Below are 20,596 nucleotides of genomic sequence, written 5' to 3' on the forward strand. Positions count from 1 at the left end.
TCTCAGTGATCACATAGATCCGTAGTAGAGATTACACAAAGCACTACAATTACTGTGACTCAAGCAAACACTGACTCAAGGTTTCTGGAGCTTCAGTCGTGGGGACAAGAAGGAGGACGTCAAGAGCGATCTACACTACCCAGGGATGAAGCCAGCAGCAGCGAAGCAACAGTGAATAAATGGTGCGCTCCTTTAAAACAGACGAGGCTCTTCAGATGGCTATCCGGACTACTACAGCTGTGTGCAGCGATTTCGACCAAAAAGAGGATCCTCTGGCTGTTGAAGGTGAGCTGGTTGATCCCACCAGGCTCAAGGGAAGAAGACTCCGGACTGAATCTTCTCTGTCGTTGAAGGGTAGATAGCGCAGGACTGCAGCAGGGCTTCAGCGGGACTCGGGAGTTGCAGCAGCCGTCTTCTTCTCCGCTTCTCTTCGGTTCTTGCAGTTTCAGTGGCAACTCTGACTTCCAGCCCAAGAGTCCTGCCTTTTATGCCAAAATCCCCCATTCACAAAGCCTGGCTTTCAATCACTCAGCAGGGGGGTTGTCCGGCCCGGACAACCACCTCAGCCAATCGACACAAAGTGCGACTTGGGTCTCCAAGGAGACCCTGTGCAGGGGGTGACTAAACCCCTCCCTCACATTCAGCCCACCTAGACACCCAGACTCCAAAGGAGGGCTTCTAGACAGAAGCCCGCCAAAGGACAGTGAACAAAGAAGGCAAAACTGGTTTGGCGCGAAAAGTAAAACACAAGAAGGACTTTAACAAAAAGAAATGGTGACTAAACCCGACAGGAGCCAAAATAAAAAGTATTTGGACAAGCGGGTTTATGTTCGAGGCTAATATAATAGCCTAAAACAGTACCACGTTTATATTGTATAATCTTGGTAGAAAAGTTAGGGTAGATACCACTGCCACCAGTCAAGCCTTAATGCTAAGAGAGCGAAACAAAGCTCCAAGAGGCACAGACAAAAATGGGTAGGAATGAACCCTTTCCAATACTCCATGTAAGATGTGGTGTACTGGGTCTGTAGTTTTAAAGAGACTACATACAGTTAATGGCAACTTTACATGTTTCTGGGGGAATGGAGTCAGTGGGAAGTCTCAAAAGACAACCCTGTGTCACTGCACTGAAGGTGCTGTGTAACACAAAAAAGTGGGGCTCATGGAGTGGTGTGGCTCCAGAGCCCAAGATCACACAAAAAGTAGAAATGCACATGGCAAAACACATGTAAGAGTGGGAAAAAGGCTCACACTCTTACCAGGTGGAAAAAATAAACCCCAGAAATCCAGCAAAACTGCTGAGGGAAATTAGCCATAAATGAGAATTCTCCCCAACAGTCCTAAATCCTGAGACAAGGCCAGTTCTGAGTAGAGAGGACGAGATCGAGTCAGATGTGTGTCACAGTTCATTGAACACGCAAGCCAGGGTTCTCCTCCCCCTACAATGAATGTGGCGCACAATAAAACACTTTTTATTTTTTTTTAGTATACTACGGATTCTTTTTGGAGTAAGCCTCCAACCCGTCTCGCACACAACCTCCACAAACACCCAGTGTCACAATGGACTTGTAACCAGGCCAGTGTGTATCGATAAAATATTTATTAATTTATTATTTAATGTCCAAGGAAAATCAACAAATTACAACAGCCATCAATGTTGTGGCAACACAAATATAAAGACTTCTAGAAGGCTACCAGGTTAAGATATGCTGTGATACGACTTCCTATTTTAATGACAAAGCAAGACAAAAACAATTCTACTCAAAATGATTTCATGAAGGTTAAGCACTCCCCCTGTGACACTCAATCCCCAAACATCAGGCAGGCAGGCAGTGTCAGGCAGTGGCAGGGAGTAGGAATACAGGGGACACATCATTTTTGGTGTGGTGCCCACAGAAACAATATGGGGAGCCAGCAAAGCAGGGGAAAATCCATTTTTGGAGCACCAATGGAAGAATGGGGTTTTCTATTATTTCTCACAACTGCTAGGGGAAAGAGATGGAAAACATTCATACTGCTTACACGTAGGAGACAGGCAGTGTTTTTAGGCAATACTAATCAGCACACAAGGAGGAAATCGATTTTTAGAATATGCAACAAATGTGTAATGGAAAGGGAATGCAAGTGAAAAATCATTTTGACCACACAATAGGGAAAGAGGAACACAATCAGAGCATCGGTTTTTGGGATGTTAAACTTCATTTCAATGGAAAAGAAAATGCAAATGGAATTCGTTTTTACTGAGGCTGCAAATGACAGGTATGCTCTGGGAAAGGGGGTAGCTCACACAAGGCAAATCGGTTTTGGTGCAGGAGACAGATGCAAAGAGAAAATACAGTGGCAAATGGAAATTCGTTTATCATAGCCCCATTTAAACACAGGGACAAATTCGTTTCCCAGATCACAATGGGATTAAATCTTTTGGGCAATACTTTATAACTAGAACAATTAAGAAAAACACAGAGAAAAAGATTGCTGGTTTCGAATTCCACCAATCCCGATCTTGTGAAATTCAATGGGGGAATTAATTGATTTACTTACAAAAATACTGAGGATTTACATAGACAAATCCGTTTTTTTCCCCAATGGGGATATGCTAACATACACAGGCAAACAAGAGATTTGTCTAGGGGGAGATGACTGAAATACGCGGGCAAACAAAAGATTCTTCAATGGGGTGATGACTGAAATGCCCTGGCAATTGAGGTTTTCAATGGGGAATTTTAAATGGGGGAATACTGGATGCAATGCTATAGGAATGAAGGACGTATGCAATTTAGGGCTGAGGTTATAGCTACTTACATAGCAAGCCTTTGTTTAAGGTTCAGGAAAGCCAGCAGCATCTCAGGACACTCTAGAAAGATAGGGCAAGGGTCTAGTCACTCCACTCTCAAAGATGGTAAGTTTCAGAAGCCTTCTCTCCGTCCTCCTTTTTCTGTCTCCCTGGTTTTTGTGTGTCCTGAGTCCCAGTACAGTCCCCCTTATATAGCAGGAATGACAACACCAATTTTACAATTTAGGGCAAGTACCCTGCAATAATCCCTGCCACTAGGATTGACAGTGACCCTCTCTCTCTCTCTCCGTCCCCAGTCAGGATTGGTTCAGGGGTTTGGAGCAACATCTGTCTGTTCCCATTTGTCATCATCCTTTGTTCTCCTTTCAACTTTTTTGCCAAAAACGAGTTATGTATCAAAACTTCATAATTGTATTAGCAACTGCCATATGAAACATATTTTCTGTTTTAGCTGATCATGGGGAATTAGAAAAGCAGACCGTCAAATCCGTACGATGTAGCATGGCCATGTGTCATATTTTGTCATTTTCATCAAATGTACAAGGATGGCTTTCTCTTGAAGTCCTTGCTTCCCTTCCCTAGTCAGTAGGTTTGGAGGATACTGAATTTTGATGCATTTTAGCAGGACCACATTTTATTGTGGGTTATTAGATGTGAGATGTGACATCCAAATGGAAGTGGGCCTTCCCTTTGTGAAGTTATGCCCTCAGCCAGAACAGGTTTTTCCTGAAGACTTTTAGCCTGATTCATGGAATTATTTTCGTGAACAATGCAGATTTGCGCGCCTTTCTGCCTGAAAATCCATATACTTCAAACAGGGATTTCCAGGCAGAAAGGCACGCAAATCTGCGTTTTTCACACAAATAATTCCATGAATCAGGCGGGAAGTGTCTCTTCTAATGGTCACTTGAGTTTTGTGGGTGAAACATAATATACATTGCTTTGGTCAGCCTACACATCATGTTTTGCTTTCCTGACCTTTTTCTGTGAGTAGTGATATTTTCCTATTTTGGCTATTTAAACCCGTTTTTATTTGCAAACACATGTTCAGGCCGTTTTTGCTTTCAATGTTGAAAAATCTTGTTTTCCATGTTACAGGATTCTTTGATTCCTCCTTCTTTTGTAATTCAAACCGCAGCCTGTCAATTGATAATGACATATAGGCCCCTTCCCACATGGTTCTTTACTTTACTTGAAACAAAAGCAAAAGCCAGGCCGTTTTTGTTGCACTGTTTAAATGCCTGCCTTTCATGTGAAAAGCAAAAGCCAGGCCGTTTTTGTTGCAGTGTTTAAATGCCTGCCATTCATGTGGAAGGCAAAAGCAATGGCCAGGCCGTTTTTGTTGCAGGGTTTAAATGCCTGCAATTCAGGTGTAAGGGACTTCTGTTTGGGGCCTTTAAATGCACTCCACATGTGACACCCTGATGAGTAAAAAATGTATTCCAGCTTTTAGGACCCGGGACACAACGCAATTCGACACTGTGATCTGCACAGTCAGCTACGGCTCCTTAGTCCATGTAGTGTAGCTGTGAACTTCTGGTCTAAGCAGAGCGAAGCAGGCTCCTGCACTCAATCCTAAGAGACACTGTCTATCATGCCTAGAGGACTCAGGAGCAGTCAGTTCCAGCTCCCAGGTCTGTGAAGTGCAGCTGTGACTATCTGACCTAAGCAGAGCACAGCAGGCTCGTGCTTCCAATCCTGAGAGACACTGTCTATCAAGCCTGGAGGACTCAGCGGCAGTCCGTTCCAGCCCCCTCGTCCTGAAACAGCCAACTGTGACTATTCTGGTCTAGTGAAAGTCAAGTCAGGCTTCCTGGCTTTGCGATGGCACTGTCTGACAATAGCATGTCCACACAGCAGTTCTTGGGATTTGCCAACTACTACCGTCCTTTTATCTCTGACTATGCTTGTTTGTCCGCAGGCATCACCCACTTGTTATGTGGCAATCCTTTGTTTCTGTTGGACGAAACTGTTGAAGAAGCTCCAGTCATGAATGCCTTTGTTAATGCCCTGTGATGATACACAGCCCTTTATCGATGAGACTGATGACTCAGACATTGCCGTTGGTGCTGTCGCATTGCAGCATAATGAAGACACCATCCTAGAGCATCCCATTGCTAACCATTACCTGCCACTTTCCCTAAGAGGACGTACCTTTGCTGTAATTGAACAGACGTTGCTTGCCATTAAAGAAGCCACCCAGGAGTGGAGGCACCATTTGCTGGCAGGGGGCCATCCCAGTCGAATTATGGACAAACCATTATAATTTGCAGCACCTGCACTTACTCCATTGAAGAAACAGCTGCCAAGCCTGATGGGCATTCTTGACCGTCCAATGCTATTTCATGATTGATTATATCCAGGGCACACAGGACAAGAAGGTGGATGCCTTGTCCTGATCCTTAACATCCATGCACATACCAAAGACTTTGCTGACCATTTGTTGCCCATAAATCACTACATAAATGTAGTAGTGCCATACCTTCAACAGGTACATAAAAATACTGCAAATAATCCAGCTGTTTGTCTCTCGTGTACAAGCCAGGACTAAAATGAGTGAGGATCTAGTGTACTTTTCAACCATTTAGACCTACCCACATCAGTCATACGAGCAACAGCTTTGTTTGCATTACAGGTAAGCCACTCAAGAACACATCACTTCACAATTCTGGTGGCCCACATGGTTAAACAAATGAACAACTATGTTGCATCATTTCCTGTATGTGCACAAGTAAAGACTGACAGACTCCTGTCCCATTGGATTGTAGTAGCCCCTTGAAAGACCTTTATACCCATGGCATACCATTGCCTTTAATTTCATTGAGGATCAGCTGGGTTCCACAGGTAACACTTGCATTAGCGTGGCCATGGATTATCTTTTTGAAATGGCTCATTTCATTGCAGTACCTGCTTTAACTACTGCCATTCATATGGCTGTGCGTTCCTTCATAAGATATACCAGGGACAATGATTGCCTGAAAAGATTGCCTCGGGTAGAGGATGGTCGCAGTTCCTTTCCCGCTACTGGTCGATGCTGTGTAAACCCATTGGGATGCAGAGAGCTTTCAGTTCTGAATACCATCCCCAAACCAAAGGGAACCAAGAAAGAACCAATCAAACATTTATTCAATACTTACACTTTTGTTCCAAGACCCTTCACTCTAACTGGTGTGAATACTTGGCCATGGCCGAGTAGGCTTGCAACAGCACTCTTCATATGGCAATTGACGGTTGTCTGTTGTCCACCTCGGACCAACACCCAAGTTGTTGCCTATGCATTTGAAAATAACAAGCCTTGTGCCATCAGCTAGTGACATGGTACATACTTTGCGAGACTTACATGTGCAAGTGATGTCTGTCCTTCAGACAATGCTGCTACTCAAAAGAAACAGGTGGACAAGAGAAGCACATCTGAACTCCATTATCAAGTCAATGAGAGAGTATGGCTCTCCACTAAAGATCTACAACTATTTTATTTATCTGTGAAGTTGTTTCCCAGGTTTTTAAACAATTCTGTTTTCTCAAGCGTATCTCACTAGTGGCCTTTTATCTGCAATTTCCAACGGGCTGGCGTGCACACTAGGTCTTCCATCTCTCCATCCTGAAACCCTACAAGGTGGTCTTCTATGGCTGTAAACCACCCAGACCACATGGGAGACTGAAATACAAAATATAGGAGATATGTGATTCTCGAGATGGATTGGGCACTTCTGTTTTTTTATTGACTGGGAGAATGATGCTGTTTGTGGCCACTCCTGGGAACCAGCCGTATGCACAAACCAGACTTGTGTGCCCGTACTTCCTCCACTAACCCTGTAACATGGGTGCCCTGGAGGACAAGCAGGGGAGGTATAGTGTTATGCATGTCACACAACCCATGTGGGGGTCTCAAACCGGTTGTTGGGTGTTATAGCATTGATGGCTCTGCATGACATGTTCACAGAGAATGGGGGCATGATGGTGGTCGGAACTGGAAGATGTGGTTTGGCTGGGACAAGAGATGGAAACTCGAATAATGGGCACCGCCATACTTCACCATACAAGCAGGCGGGGAGGACTGGCATCCTGCTTCCCTGCATATCCCATTTAGAAAATGTCCTCTATTACTACGACAATGCGCATTTCAGAGGAGAGTCTTGCTTTGTCTTTGACAGCTGCTTTAAGAAATCCACCAGAATGGATTGCGTGCCTTAACACTTACGCATCCCAGCCCTTTCTTGTTTTATTATGTTTCCGGGCTCTCCTACCATAAGGGGAGACTACCAAGGCTCAACTGCAAACAATAGTGTAACATTTACATTTATTTTAATTGATTTCATGAAGGTAAGTATAACAAAGCCATGGTATGTTGGTAATCACAGCCCAAGCAACATGTATTTTGTACAGAACCACTTATATAAAAACAGAAGATTGTGGTGATTTTAACAAAGCCATGTAAACATATATGCTTAACACGTCGGTCATAAGACCATCTTCAGAAGCATCATCAGGCTAAGAAAAAGGTAGAAAAAGGAGAGAAAAATGAACAATAGTATGATACATTTTACGGGGTAATTCATGGAATAAATGTGCGCCAAAAAGGGGAGTGTAAGCGTGAAAATCACAGCGCACGCGTGCTAAAGCCACGCACGCAGCCGTTGATCGATTCGTGGAATGCGCTGCACTAGTAAAAGCTGGGATATGCGCCAAATCCGTGAGTGGTGCACGCGGGCGCACACGTCACTAAACGGCGTGCTCTACGCGCACAGGGAAAGCGCACATAGTGTAGCGCACACAAGAAAAGTGGGTGGAACAAGGGGCGTAACACGCGGAATGGGGAATAACGCGTGAAAATGTGGGCGTTATGGGGGAAGTACAGGAGGTAAATGCTCGCAACGCCCACACATGCGCTAACAACATGTATTTATGGAATCGAACAGGCGAAAGGCGTGCGCCAAAAAAGACGCGCTAATCCGGAAACACGTACGCCAGCAGGAAGCAGGCAAAAGCGGCCCCGCGCAGCATAAAAGTGCACGCAAACAACAAACAAGCTCAGACGCTATGATGAATATACCGTTCCTCGCAGCAGTGGTCGTGGGACACCGCAGGAGGAGGAGGATAGCCAGGCCCCGCATTTTTGTACCCAGGACCAGCCTTTTTGGGATGCCTGATGACCAGGTGTATGGGAGGTACAGGTTTCCACCACACATAATCCTAGACCTGGTGAGGGAGTGGGAGGATGACCTCACATCACCCACCCTGTGCTCGCAAGCACTGAGCTCCTTGGAAAAGGTGCTCAATGTACTGCACTTCTTGGCTACTGGTTCATTTCAGCGGACAAGTGCCATAGTAGGGGGTGTGTCACAGGCCACTCAGTCACGCTGCCTACACCAGGTGTTGGCCATCATGACTGCACACCCCTCAGTCCGCAGGCACATATACATGCCCAGAAGACCTGCCAAAAGGCAGGTTGTTGTCCAGCAATTTTACAGGGTGGCACACTTCCCCAAAGTCCTAGGTGCCATTGATTGCACCCATGTGGCACTACGTCCACCCAGTGCCACTGAGCATATCTATTGGAACCGCAAGCACTGGCATTCCATCAACGTGCAGGTTGTATGTGATGCCAAGGGAATCATCACCTCAGTATATGCCAACTATCCAGGGTCCAGCCATGATAGTTTCATATTCAGAATGTCACCCCTAAACCGGGACCTGGAAGCTGGCCAGCATGGCGACACATGGCTAATTGGTGAGTATAAATGCCTCTGCACATGCATGCATGTCAGAAACTGAGAAATGGGAAAACCCCACTAATGACAACCATTATCACCTCCCCAGTGGACAGTGCCTACCCTCTGAGCACCTACATGATGACGCCAATTCGGAACGCCACCACAGCACCCGAGGTAAGATACAACACAGCCCATGTTGCAACCCGGGGCATAGTGGAGCGCACATTCGGAGTGCTCAAGTCACACTTTCGCTCCCTTGACTGCTCTGGTGGGCAGCTGCTATATGCGCCCCCAGTAGTGTGCAGGATCATAGTGGCAGCATGTGTCCTGCACAACGTTGCAACCCGGCGGGGCGTGCCAGTGGACATGGTGGTGCCCCCACATCCACAACTACATGCACGGCCGCTGCGCATGGGAGGTGAAAGGGCATGTGGTGAGGCAGCCCGGACCCAGCTTGTGGCAAATTACTTCACCTAAAATCCCACCCCTGCGGAGTGCACACAGGCCTGGAACATACCAGCTCACAATCAATGATGATGACAAAAGGGGCAGTCAACTGTCACAACCATTTTAAACACACTCTGGGCAACCTTTACAGGACTTTATTCCTGGAAAATTCCTACTTTTTAGCTTATTTTTGTTGTTAGGGTTTGTCAGCTGTGGTATTGCATCATTACCTAGATTGTGATAGGTAGGGTTAAATCTTTTTTCAAATTATATACATTTCCACTTGCGACTTCCCATTTGATTGTTTGATTCTTATGAGTGCCAAATAAATTTCCTTCACACTGGATTGCTCTTTCAAAAATTGGGTATTTATATTCCATATTCAAACTCTTATTCTCATTCTCTACACGTGTTTCACCCTTGTTCATATCACAAGGGATCCTCAGGAGAGATTTGATTGCAATTATTGTTAGCTTTGGGCTTGTTTTTCCACAATTCAATCATTCAATTTTGATCTATGTTCTTCCTGTGAGTATGACTTTAAATTTCCTTTGGGTGTTTTACCCTTTTTCACAGAGGTGATTCGCTTTTCACTCTCAAGCTCCTTATCCAGTGCCGAGATTGTTCACCTGGAAGTGCTACATTTTGTGCATCCTTAGCTACTCAAAGACACCCAATGCTGTGTCACAAAAAGGCACACATTCATGCAGCATGAATGACTACCCCCTTGCAAAATACCACATCAAAATAGTGGCATGTCACCCAACACCTCCCCAACACACCATTGCATGGCATGCAATGTGAAAGCAACCAAATGAATGCACAACACATGACACAAGTGTCACAAAGTGCACTGTCCTAAATGGAAACAGGCCACAGACAATTTGCTCTCAATAATGAATAAAAAAACAACACACATGAACAAATACTTACCAGCAAGAGAAAACATCAGTACATGTTCAAACAGTGGCAATATATGAGAATTAAAAATCAAAGTAGTGCAAGTGTCACAACCTCACTAAGGCAGCACATCGACCCCTTCCAAATGCAGAGTGTTGGTGGTAGGCAAATGTTTCAGTGTACTGCATACAACATGAACTGCATCTGCAAAGTAGACAGGCTTGTTAAGACATGGAGAAGGTACATGTATATAAGGAAAAAGTCATGGATGTAGAACCATACATAAATCCACCATGCAGTGGAGATTTCTACAACAATACCCACTAGGGATGTATACACAGTTTTGACTACAGACTGTCCACACAATTTATGGGAGCCCAATGTCACTGTGTAAGTTACTGTCACTTGGTCACACCCTTTGCAAGCCCATGGAAAGGGGAAGTAGGAGGGATGTGTATGTCAGGAACCCAAGCATCTAACCCAGAGACATGACAAGCCTCCATGTGCCCAGCTAGAATACACAGTGGATGCCTACGGGAGCCACACAAAGAACCACACTGTTTAAAAAAAAATAATCAAAAATGGTATGTGTGGACCAGAGGGGGGGAGGCCACCCAGGAGGGATGAGGTACAGGATGCACCCCAACACACACATGCATGGATGTTGAGAAAAAACGAAAATACCTCCATGGGCTCATGGCCTGCACGGCTACGCTACAGTGGGAGAACTGACATCACTGTCATCACCCTCTGGTGGTACATTAGAAGGTGGCTGTGATATGGGAGGCAGACCACGCAAAGCCCTGGCATGCTACTCCATGACAGCAAGCACAGGTCTGAAAGGTTTGGTTCTGCAGGATGATGGTACGGAGATCCTCATGCAGCACCTCAAGGGGAGCACGCATTTCTGCCTGCATGGCCTCGCATGATGCCCGAATCTCCTGACGGGTTGCCTGGAGCTCAGCTGAGAGTGTGCGTGTCAGCTGGTCCAGCTGCTGTTCTGACCTTGTACTCTGGGACACCTCAAGTTCAACCACAGTATTTCTGAGGGAGCTGTGTTCTAACCTCAGGGCTTCCCTGTGGGCCTGTGACTCTACAGATATGGCAGTGCGCAGAGTCTCCAGTCCTGCCCGTCGCTCCCTGTCGGACGACATGTCCTCCCTGTGTGAGTGCAAATGGACTCTATTGCCTGCTGGAGCGCCATCTGCCTTTCAGGGGGGAGAATGGAAGTGGCCACCCGATCCATTGCCTGAGCCATCATTTCACATGATGCCCCCTGTTGTGCTGCTATAGTGTACATGGAGTTCTCCCACACAGTATTGCCTGGTGGCGCACGGCCACCGCGTTCACGGGCACCACACCTATTTGGGGCAAGGTGATGTGCACCTTGCTGTGCTGGCACTGCCTGAGGCTGCAGGACCTCATTCCTCCTTTGATCTGCTGGCCCAGGAACAGGAGCAAATATTGTGGAGTGTGACCCTGCATCCGTAACCGCCACAGGCAGACTTTCCAACACTGAATGCCCCATAGAGGGGTCTACCCCCGGTGCAGGTGGGTTGGACAGAACAGCATCCCTGCCAGAAACACTCACCTGCGACGGCACATATGTCTCAATGTCCGATTCAGCACCTGATTCATAGAGGTCTCCAGAGGTGTACCCAGAGACACCCATGGACAGTATGGTCTGTAGGAGTAATGGGTTTTCACCCACCACCACCCCACGTCCTCCACTCGTGCCCAGTTGGGGCTGTGAGTCCTCCTGGGTCTGCGCCATTTCCTCCTCCTCAACAGCATCAAGTGCCTCATCACCTGCAAAAACATAAAAGAAGAGTAATGAAAACAGGCATGAGCACCATAGCCCACACACATAGGCATGACGAGGCAGACATCCAGTACATAAATGACACATGTCACACATGACAATAACTCTGGCATGCATGCACTGTCAATGAGTTGGAAGGGAGGCAAAAATCAGACACTGAGGACTCCAAGATGGAAAACCAACACATGCTGGATAGCACTGGCATCAAACATTAGCCTGTGAGTGGCATGGACAATCCACATACATAGCAAAAACAAAGCGGTGATGGCTGGAAGGTTTAGAATGAATCTTAACCACTGGCAATGCTCTGGGCAACCCTCCAGACCACCGTTCTTCGCCTGCCAAGCCATTACAGAAGGGGAAAGACCATATGCAAATCAGACTTGGCCCCACCCCAAAAGGGGCAGTCCAGCCCGAACCGCTAGGCCACAACCCTTCTGCACGAGACCACAAGCTTCCCCAAACATGTTTCGACCTTGTTGGGGCACATCAGTGAGGAGTAGCTTGGGTCTCTAGGCCCAGCAGGCACGGGACCCACGTCTGGGCAAACCTGTCCCACTCGAGGTGACGAAGCAAAAACAAAGAGGTGATGGCTGGAAGGTTTAGAATGAATCTTAACCACTGGCAATGCTCTGGGCAACCCTCCAGACCACTGTTCTTCGCCTGCCAAGCCATTACAGAAGGGGAAAGACCATATGCAAATCAAACTTGGCCCCACCCCAAAAGGGGCAATCCAGCCCAAACTGCCAGGTCACATCCCTTCTGCACGAGACCACAAGCATCCCCAAACATGTTTCGCCCTTGTTGGGGCTCATCAGTGAGGAGTAGCTTGGGTCTCTGCACGAGACTACAAGCATCCCGAAAAATGTTTCGCCCTTGTTGCACCTCACTGAGGAGACCCAACAAGGCCGAAACATGTCTGGGGTTGCTTGTGTTTCCATCCAGAGGGGACCTGGCCTAGCAGTTTAGGCTGGGCTGCTACCATTGGTGGCAGTACCTGACTGATTTGCATATGGCTGGACTCATTTTGCAATGGCGCAGACGGGCTAAAAAACGGTGGTGTGGAAGGTTGCCCAGAGCATTGCCAGTTGTACAGATTCATTCAAAATCTTCCACCCATCACTTTTGTAGTGAAAGTTTGTCTCACTATATCAGAGAGGGTATGCCCAGACGTGGGTCCCTTGCTCGCTGCGCCATAGGGAACCAAGCTGCACCTCACTGAGGAGACCCAACAAGGCCAAAACATGTCTGTGTTTCCGTGCAGAGGGGACCTGGCCTAGCAGTTTGGGCTGGGCTGCTACCATTGGTGGCAGTACCTGACTGATTTGCATATGGCTGGACTCATTTTGCAATGGCGCAGACAGGCTAAAAAACGGTGGTGTGGAAGGTTGCCCAGAGCATTGCCAGTGGTACAGATTCATTCAAAACCTTCCACCCATCACTTTTGTAGTCACAATCCACATACATGACACATGCCAGCACATAGACGGCACATACCATAGCCATGACAGATTTGACAAGGACACCCAGATGGTAGCAAATCAGTACTGTCACCCATCCATGTGAGATGGACATCATGAAATTAGACATGTAAAAAAGAGTGAGAAAACATGCATGTGCCACACGCTGCAACAAAGCCAGTGTTCACTGATGCAGTGATGGCAGGCACATGGATACATCAATGGTTGGTCACTTCAACATGAGAGGATACAATTGTCATGTTCAACATTCAAACAGGGCCCCAAAATGATAGTGTGCAGGCCATGTGTAGGTGCACACTACTCAATCAGCCGGATTGTAGAAATCTTTCCCCTAATAAGTCAAAAAGTGTGGGCCATTGTGTGGTGTAATCTATGACAGAAGTATGTCACATTTGGGACAGTAGGCCACAAAAATGTCTGGTAAATATGCTAATCATTTCATCAATCAGGCTGAATGAAGAGGAAAACAGTATGAACAATGTTGTGGCAAGAGGACAGCTGAAGGTCAAGTGGATTAATAATGTGCAAAAAGTGAACTGTGGTCAGAAGGGATACTGTGAAACGGAAACACAAGGCCGGGGGAATGGTTTTGAGGGACCACAACGGTGACCCATAGCAGTCATGACTAGGCAGCCTCACCTGGCACTCAATCAGAACACATCACCCAAGCAACATACACATCACCAGACATTGCTTCAAGACCTGGTAGGTCTCCCATGCCTTGGATCTGATCCTCTGTGGTGAATGCTCCAGCGACAGACTCATGTTCAGTGAGTTATTCCTCCTCTGGGGGAGACCCACCGCCAGTCACCAGAGTAGAGGCATGATTTGAAGGCAGCTTGTTCTTTGCTCTGCGTTTCAGGTCATTCCAGTGCTTAGAGCAATCATCAGCTGTGCGCTTCACAAATCCAAGGGAACTAATGTGGTCCGTGATGGTCTGCCAGTGCACGTTGAGCAGTCGTAGTCTTGCACCCTGCAGTCCCCACCATTTTGCGGCCATGGGCCGACACATAGCCCACAAGTGCATCTAGTTCTGCATCAATGAAACTAGGCTTCCTTGACGTGCCGGAGTGGGTAGCCGTGTCTGGGGTCCCAGCCTTTACTGAAGAGCACCCTTCTTCCTCTTGGAAGGTGGTGCGGACCCTGAGTGGCTTACGCCGCTCTGGTTGGTAGGGGCAGAAGCGCAGGTGGACTGGGCACTGGAAGTTGCCAAAGGCCCGATGACCAAAGGTCTCACTGCAGGCATTGGCTGCTGGGCGATGTTGGCAGGACCAACCTCGGTGGGATGGACTTGGACCGACACTGTCCCGGCTGGGACACTCAGAGCTGGGGTGGATTGAGCTGCAGCTGCCCTTGCAGCCTCCTCACCCTGGCTACTTGGGGCAGCAGATGACATTGCTGCCCCAGATCCACACGTGGCTTAGACTTGGTGACACGGAAGTCAGCCTGGGAGTCATCCTGTGCCGGTTCTGTTCACAATATGGGCCGGTTAAACAAGGACTGAGCTGGGATGGTGTCAGCTACATCTCCCCGAACCATTGGGGGAGGGGCATAGGTGTCCCTGATTGGTCCTCCACACACAGGTCTCTTGGGCCACCCTGCACATCCTGGCCATGTCCCCTACCGCGCCCACCTCTTTGAGGTCGGCCACCTTTGCCTCCCTTACTGCTTGGTCGCCTCCCAACCATGGCACTGATGTTGTTGTGCGTATGGGAGTTGCAGTAAACAATTGTCCTGGGCAATTGGGGTGAAAGGGGTAGGGTAATAGATGGAATTCGTACCCTAGTGCTCTAGCAAGGCTGTCTGTGACCCCTGGGGGAAGATGACGGGTCACGCAGCACACAGGCACCCCGAAAACAATATTTAAAGTGCATGCAACACCTGGAAGACCACATGCGTGGAAAAATGAACCGCCCTACACTGTGGCACCCAGAAACACGAAAATAAGCGTACGCGTGGTACATGCACCCTACAATGACCTCTGAATGGGTACGCAACACACAGGGGCAACCACAGTTGGAAAATACATGCACGACTCACCGTCTGCCTGGAAAAAGAATGTGAAAAAGACGCACGTGTGCGTGTTGGCAACACCCCCATCAAAAGAAGAATTGAATGCTGTCTGAGTAAACAGGGAGTTTGAACTGGAACCTTTGTGAAGTTATCGCGTGTGAACTGACAAGAAGTACAAGAATCACCCGCTCGCTCTTCACAAAAAGCACGTACAAGAAAATGGCATCCTACATGTACCTTTTAAGCCAGTCCACACATGCAACGTCACTTACGCGCTAAGCCCTTTCCTCCAATTGCATGCAGTTTTTGCACGTGTACAATGAACATGCACCCATGTTGAGGGAAACGCCCTTGCGCGTCACGTCACAGATGCGCTTATGTACTAAGGGCCTTTCCTCGAATTACACGCAGACGTGCAGTTTTTTCACGTGCCAAATCACTCCATATCAAGCTGGCCACGCAACAACACATGGAAGACCCTGCTCCTGCCCAGAAGGCCATTTTCCTGCCCTCCAGAGCCCCAAGCACGCTCCCACCTGCCATCGGCTGCTGCCTGCCTGCCTGCTGCCCATGTGCCCTGCTGTTTGGTGCCTGCACATCAGCCATCTGCAGGGGTGCAGTTGCTGTGACCACCCCTGCTGGAACAGAAGACTCCCGACTGGTATACCATTGCTCCACAGCCCAGCCCCAGGACCCAGTTGCCCACCCACTCTTGCCTCTGGGGTTACCATGTCGGACACAACACCATCTGGTACCACTGGCAACCTCCAGCCAGTTAGGCAGAGGGCTACCAGCTTCAGTGCCAGTGAAGTTGGTATCCTGGTGGAGCAAGCCCTGGGCAGTATGATGCCCTCTTTGGAAGTTCATGCGCCAACAATGAAGGACAGAAGAGGATCTGGATGTACATCGTGACTGCCATCAACATGGAGGGGGTGGCAGTCCGTGACATTCAATACGTTCGGAAGCGCTGGGAGGACTTCAGGTCCAGGACCCTCAACAAGGCCCGGCGCCTCTTGAAGGCAGCGGATGCCGAGGGGTGCCTGGACGTCCTAACCAACCACCAGATGAGGGTCCTGGGACGTATACGCCCAGCGCTCCACCTCCAGGCCCTTGAGAGGCAGACCCGTCTGGAGTCGAGCAGTAAGTGTACATGCGTACTGATTGGACGCTGTGCATGTTGAGGTGTGGCAGGAGTGTGCAGGTTGTACATATGTCTGTGTACGGCCATGTATGCATGTGTATGTACAGGGAAATGAGTCTGACACATGTGAGTCCTCTCATGTGTGAGACACATCAATGGTGTATGTGTTGGTAAGCATGCTGGCCAAATGCAGGTGTGGGTGCACACATTTGTACATTTCTGTGTATGTACAGTGGCATGTTTGTGGTGTCACACATGGATGGTGGTTCCACCTGCATGTATCTGCACTATGTACATGTGAATGTTTGTTTATTTAAGTGTGCAACTGTGATACACCATGGATGCATGTGACACTGACGTGTAGGAGGCTGATTGCCAGATGTGACATGGATGGCGATCTTATCAATGCGACAGGTGGTGAAGATGTACAGATGCATGTATGTCTGGTGGCGTCTGTGCATGTGTTCTGCACTCCCCGTGTTGCATGTGAGGTGAGGCTCACCTTCGGCTGCTCATGCTGTTGTTTGTGTATGGATGGTGCTGCCTGGTGCAACATTCCTGTTGATGTGCTCATGTGTGTGAGTTGAAATGACATGTGTGTTGGGGAGTGTGATGCCATGTCTGAAGTTTGACACTGCCACTCATGTACAACCGTTATGTGTTTATCAGACCATTGTACAGTGCCCTGATGCCTGTGTTCTATCACTCCCTGTCTGCAGTGTCAACTGATGAAGAGGGCGGAGACGGTGCTGTGGAGCAAAGCGGCAGGGATCGCACCACCTGCCGGAGATGCAAGGCCTGGCCCTCCTCCCATGTTGTCATCTTGTCGGGGAGTGAGGAGTCTGGTCCCGCGTCCGTGGCTGCAGCTGCCGAGGGTAGGTCCAAGAGTCGGAGGTGGACCACAGGGTCTGATGGAGGAAGATGGCACTGAGTCATCCAGGTTGGTGGGGGGTTTGGTTGAGGAGGAGGCCGTGGAAGGGACACACACGGGGTCTGGAGGGGGGATTCCACTGGTGCTGGTGGTGCAGTCCAGGGGCAGGGACAGGCAGAAGCACAGGCCTCCGCAGAGGTGCCTGTGTGTAATCCTGTCCCTGGTCCTGTGACTGCATCATCCCGCACCAGCAGGGATGCCTACGTCCAGACCCGTTCTCAGGGAGGGGATGAGCGCACAACAACTGGCCTTCCTCTCCCTGCGGACGTGGCAATCTGGGACCGGATTGAGCCTGTCCTGGCTGGGGTGGCGTTGCGTCAACGGGGTATGCGGGATGACCTGCAGTGTTTTCGTGAAGACACTGCACGTTATCTCGGATGCCTCTTTGACCGCGTCGACCTACTAGGATGGGTCATCAGTGCTGGATTCCTCTGTCTGCCAGACCTTGTACCAACCCCCTCCTCACCTGAATCCCCTATGTGCCAGTCGTCCTCCGTGCCATCTTTCAGCCCAGTATTACCTGGGCACCCGGTGGAGCTGCCTCTGACCCAGCAGCCAGGCTGGTGGACACATCCCTGCCACAGTTGGGAGTCGGAGGTCCAGCAGGGGTGGCCACACCAACAACTGCACCCCAGCAGGAGGAGGACATGCAGGCATCAAGAGGCAGGGCACAGGCACAGCAGCAGCAGGCTCAAGGTCGGAGCGATGATGGCTTGGGGCCATCAACATCAGAGGGGCAGGCCTCGGCCGGAGGGCAGGAGGACCCTGGATTGGGAGTGTCTTCCGTGTGGCAGCGGTGGGGCCAGCACATAGATGCAGAGCGGCGGCGGGCGGAAGAGGCACAGCTCCCTATGGTCAGGGTGGAGAACTCCATGCACAGGCCTGCCTCCAGGACATAGAACAGGAGTTTGATGATGGCCTGGCCCGGGAAATCGGCAAGTGGGCCATAGGACTTGCCCGCCACCATTGTATATAGTTAGTTAGTGTTAGGTTTCATTTATGTTTTTCTTTCATTTGGGGCGCCTGGACTATGCCCCACCTTTTTGTAGATAGTTCTTTATTAGGTCGTTTATTTTGTAGGTTTGATTTCAATGATTGGGTTCATGGACCCTGGATTTGTTATTTGTATATTGTTGAACAGTGGATTTATCATCATTTTTTTTTTCACCATGGAGCAAAGGATTTTACTTATTTCTTTCCCTTTGGATTTGCTTTGTTGGACGGAGACTTTGGACACATTTTCATTTGGATTTATTTGGATTCTGATTTCATATTTTTTTTCATTTTGGGACATGCTGCTTTTTATTTCTTATTTCCATTATTGAGTGTTTTCATTTGATTCCCTTCATTTTGTGTTGAATACATTTTTGGTTCATACTTCAATGTGTGGTATTCTCTCATTGGTTTCATGCATGTCACAATGTGGGTTTTCACATTCACTGGCACCCATTGTGTGTGTGTGACGGACATGTGTTGATGTACATACATGCCATTTGGGTTGTATCATGTAATGGGCATTGCAATGTGGGGTGGATGTAATACTTGGTTGGTTGTTTGGGCAGGGGTGGCTTGCGGTGGGATTTGGGTGGCCATTAGGGCCATGATTGTGGATCATGATGACGTGTTGGGGGGGACATGAGTCGGGCCTGCTGGCAGGTGTCCCTCACTGCTGGGTGGGTGGGGGTGCAGGGGCACATGAGTCGGGGCCTGCTGGCAGGTGCCCCTCACTGCCGGGAGGGTGGGGGTTTCAGGGGGACATGAGTGGGGGCCTGCTGGCAGGTGCCCCTCACTGCCGGGTGGGTGTGGGTGCAGGGGCACATGAGTCAGGGCCTGCTGGCAGGTGCCCCTCACTGCCGGGTGGGTGTGAGTGCAGGGGGACATGAGTCGGGGCCTGCTGGCAGGTGCCCCTCACTGTCGGGTGGGTGGGGGTGCAGGGGGACATGAGTCTGGGCCTGCTGGCAGGTGTAACTCACTGCCGGGTGGGTGGGGTGCAGGGGCACATGAGTGGGTGCTCACTGGTGCATGGTGACATGTGGGCTGGCTGGGGGGCATGGCCTAGGTGGATGGGCTGCCTGCGGGGCCTGGGAAGGGGGGAGAGGGCTCACCTGGGAGGACCCACACTGCCAATTCGCGTGTGCAACTCCACGTGCACCCCTCAGAATACACGTACCCCGCTCGCCCAGCGAAATGGCGTGTGAAACTCCCCGCGCACTCCCAGAAATACACATACCCTGCTCGCCCAAGGCCTATCGCGTGTTAAACTTCCCGCGTACCCCTGTTATACACGTAGCCCACTCGCCCAAGGCCTATCACGTCTTAAACTTCCCGCGCACCCCCAAAATACACGTACCCCGTTCGCCCAAGCCCTATCGCGTGTGAAACTTCCCACGCACCCCTCAGAATACACGTACCCTGCTCACACAAGGCCTATCAAGTGGTAAACTTCCCGCGCACCCCCGTTATACACGTACCCCGCTCGCCTAAGGCCTATCACGTGTTAAACTTCCCGCGCACTCCCAAAATACACGTACCCCACTCGCCCAAGGCCTATCGCGTGTTAAACTTCCCACGCACCCCTCAGAATACACGTACCCCACTCGCCCAAGCCCTATCGCGTGTGAAACTTCCCGCGCACCCCTCAGAATACACATACCCCGCTCACACAAGGCCTATCGCGTGTTAAACTTCCCGCTCACCCCCGTTATAAACGTACCCCGCTCGCCCAAGGCCTATCGCATGCATAACTTCCTGCGCACCCCCGAAATACACATACCCTGCTCGCCAAAGGCCTATCACGTGTTAAACTTCCCACGCACCCCCAAAATACACTTACCCCGCTCGCCCAAGCCCTATCGTGTGTGAAACTTCCCGCGCACCCCTCAGAATACACGTACCCCGCTCGCACAAGGCCTATCGCATGTTAAACTTCCCGCGCACCCCCGTTATACACGTACCCCGCTCGCCCAAGGCCTATTGCGTGTATAACGTCCTGCGCACCCCCGAAATACACATACCTCACTCGCCCAAGCCCTATCGCGTGTGAAACTTCCCATGCACCCCTCAGAATACACATACCCCACTCGCACAAGGCCTATCGCATGTGAAACTTCCCACGCACCCCTCAGAATACACATACCCCACTTGCACAAGGCCTATCGCGTGTTAAACTTCCCGCGCACCCCCAAAATAAACGTACCCCGCTCGCCCAAGCCCTATCGCATGTGAAACTTCCTGCGCACCCCCGTTATACACGTACCCCGCTCCCCCAAGGCCTATCGCGTGTATAACTTCCTGCGCACCCCCAAAATACACATACCCCACTCGCCCAAGGTCTATCGCATGTTAAACTTCCC

This window comes from Ambystoma mexicanum, chromosome 11 (genome assembly GCF_040938575.1).
Source record: "Ambystoma mexicanum isolate Mex_15411 chromosome 11, UKY_AmexF1_1, whole genome shotgun sequence".
NCBI classification, from domain to species: domain Eukaryota; kingdom Metazoa; phylum Chordata; class Amphibia; order Caudata; family Ambystomatidae; genus Ambystoma; species Ambystoma mexicanum.